The sequence below is a fragment of the Phyllostomus hastatus genome, unplaced genomic scaffold (assembly GCF_019186645.2).
Source record: "Phyllostomus hastatus isolate PE091 unplaced genomic scaffold, TTU_PhHast_1.1 phas_scaffold_46, whole genome shotgun sequence".
In the NCBI taxonomy this organism is placed as follows: domain Eukaryota; kingdom Metazoa; phylum Chordata; class Mammalia; order Chiroptera; family Phyllostomidae; genus Phyllostomus; species Phyllostomus hastatus.
The window spans coordinates 35,097,912-35,101,230 of NW_025334032.1; positions in this window are offsets into that span (position 1 = coordinate 35,097,912).

The window sequence follows — 3,319 nt, forward strand, 5'->3', positions numbered from 1 at the left end:
GACATGTACTGTTATTGTGTTAAGTCACTGAGATTTGGGGATTGTTTGTTACAGCAGCTTGTGAGCATTGCTCTGACTGGCTATTGTACTTTGTTTTTGACACTCACAATACATCACTGCATTGGTTCCTTATTATTTAGCACCTATTTCCCTGGCCTTGTTTTTCTACATGCCTGCTTTGGTTGACATATGTATATCTTGCTATCCCCATCCAGATTTTAGTGTTGGGGACAGGGATGTCATTTTTCCTCTCCTTTCTGCACTTGCCATTTATTTTGTTCTTCCCTCTCCCCCCCGCCACCCCCATTTTAAACTTAATTGAGATTCTACCAGGAGGTAGATTTTGGTGATTACAGAAATTTAATAAAATCTGATTTGGGGTCTCAAGAAAGTAACCGATTAGGAAGTCTCTTGTAGTCTAGTAGTTACTTAAAATGTAAGCTTTTTACTTCCCAATAGAACTTAACTCAGTTTTCCAGGCATAACAGATTCTTAGAGACTAGTCATTGAATGCATGTAACAACACCACAGTTTCTCAAGACTGGTCTTGAGTGACATTGCAGGGAAGCTGAGTCAGGGACAACATTCACTTTATGCTCAAATAGCCCCAGATGGTTATTGGTTGGGCAATGTGGTTAAACTCCTATAGCCCTGAAGACTACGACACAGAGAAATGACAGAGCATCCTGATTAAAGAGTGAACATAAGGGGGATTGCACATTATTTGCACAGCAAAGGACCATTCTGGGCTTCCTGACTTTGTGATCTGTGAACTCCTAGTCCTCTGGCTATCAGATGGTGTATATTCCCCTGTTTTTATCAATTGCCCCTTGTATTTTTCCATAGCCACATGTGATTCTGCATTGGGCCACTATTTGAGTTTGCAGACTTTAGCTCTGGACTGATTTTTTATCATTATGATGTCAGCCTCCCTTTCTACCCTGATGATGCAGTTATATCTGCCTTTGATTTGGGGCATCTTTTGTCTTTCTCGGTCTGGCAGGCATTAAATCATTAGTGTTTCAAAATCACATACAGCTGAAATTCTGTAAAACAGAATCGCTAGTGACGAGCTCCTTAAAATCAGACACAGTCCACTTCCCCCTCTCTCTCTTTCCCTCCTTTTGGCCTTTGCTGACCTCCCGTTTCACTTCAAACAGGTATCAAGATGGTTACCTTTGATTGATAATTGTTTTTCCTGATCTCATATGTATGGAGACCTGTCTTTTGTCATGGAACCCTTGCTAGAATGTAGGTATTTCTCTGCATTACTGACGCGGGAAGCTTTTCAGTCATGATTTATATCTTTCAGGTTAAATTACTGGGAAACATGGCCCTTTCTGAAAGCTGGCTATCTCCACAGCAAAAATAGCCCTGACTTTGCTATTTTGCTTTTGACACTCACCATACATCATTGCAGGGCTGGTGTGCTAATTAGCAGCTGCTTCTCCGCTCTTGTTGTTCCACTGTGGGGACTTCCGCACAACTTCCTTCAAGTCAAGCTTGCATCTTACCTTACTGGGCATCCTAGCTGCTGAAGGCGGTCTGTCTTTCACTAAGGAGACTGCTAAAAACGCCACAGCAATATCGGAGTGGCTCCTTTATTGCATTTAGAAGATCCCGCCCCCCCCAAAAATATGGGAAAGAAGCTAACCATTATGATTTTCATATATACTAGCTGACAGGCACAATGTTGTCCTTTGATTATCTCATTTAATTCTTACTACACGTGTGAGCTAAAGTCAGCTTGTTGCCCGTGGAAATGGGTTCTTGCAGTGTTGTGAGAAAGGAATTTCAAAGGGCACATGCGTGGGAGAAGTTGAAGCTTAGTGGCAAGATCTATTGGGGTGAAGGGAAGCAATATGCCCTGGGGACCTAGGGGGCAGGCAGGATCTAGGAGGAATTGCCCTGAGATCCCCGATTAGCCTCCGTGTATTTTCTTGCTTTTCTGAAGGAGGTTTCCTTTGGAACTACCCAACCTTCCTGGGTTTTCCCCCCAGGGTAGACTCCACCCCTTTGCCTCGCCTTGTTGGCTCCTGCTGTGCATGCCCCGAAGTTCTGCTACAGCCTCTGGTTTCGATTGTACCTGCCTCAAAGTAGAAGGAATTCGGCCGTTACTGGTTCTTCCTGTCCCTGCCCCCCTTATCTGCAGGAATGGACTGGTTGTTCCCTGGGGATCTGCCTACTGGGGGGTTAAGTCCCATCCTGGAAGGGTGCTGCGGTGACTTGGGGACATTATTATGTAGCTCCCTAGTAAATCAAGCCGAATGATTCAGCTCCCTAGTTTATTAAGCTTCATGTCTGTTTGTATTTGCTCCCTTCCTTAACTAACTAGTTTCCTACGCTAACCAGATGAGAAAACTGATTAATAAGTAATAAAGTAAGCAACTTATTCAAGTCCACACAGCAAATCAGGATATAGACACTTCTGACAAGTGTCTACAAGAAAATTTTAGTGGGAATACTGACATGAATTCTAATAACAACACAAATACTCACTGAAATGGTGGAAAGGACATTGGACACAACTTATAACAAGGAAAATGCAGATGTAACTTATGATGTGATATCTAAGATTTGGGAAGCTGTTCCTGATAATATTTATGTTGACTGTAAGATTTGCATCAGTATAAGCATATTGTTACATTATTTATTGTTACACAGAGCATAATACATAATGCATAATGTAGCGGCCTTGGTTCTAATACTTCTGTGAAGCTGTGCCAAGTCTGTGATTGGCGCTGGTAGTCAGCAGTGTGAACACAGTGCTACAAAGGGAGAAAGAGAAAGAATGAGGGAGTGAGAGAGAGAGAGAGGGAGAGAGAGACTAGGAAGGAGGCAGGGAAGAAGGGAGGGGGGAGGAGGAGGGGGGGAGGGGAAGTGGCTACTTTTATTTTTCCCCCTCTTACCTTGATGGAGGGCATTCCGAATAGGGAAGTGGCAATACCTTCAAGGAAACACCAAGGGTGGGAAAACACAGCCCCTGCTGATAATGGGTTTAAAAAGCATCACAGTCTAGCCCTAGCTGCACGTGTCATTTGGTTGGTCTGTGTGCTAAAAAGTTGCTGGTTTGAGTCCAGGTCAAGACACAAGCCTAGATTGTGGGTTCGGTCCCTGGTTGGGCCTTGGGGTGAGTATAGGAAGCAACCAAAAGATGTTTCTCATATCAATGTTTCTCTCTCTTTTTCTCTCTTAAACACACACACACACACATGCACACACATCACAGTTCTGCATGGGAAATAACACTTCTGAATGACTTTCCCTTAATGTTATCTACCACTTAAAGTCTTTGGTGTCAGAATAATTGACACTATCC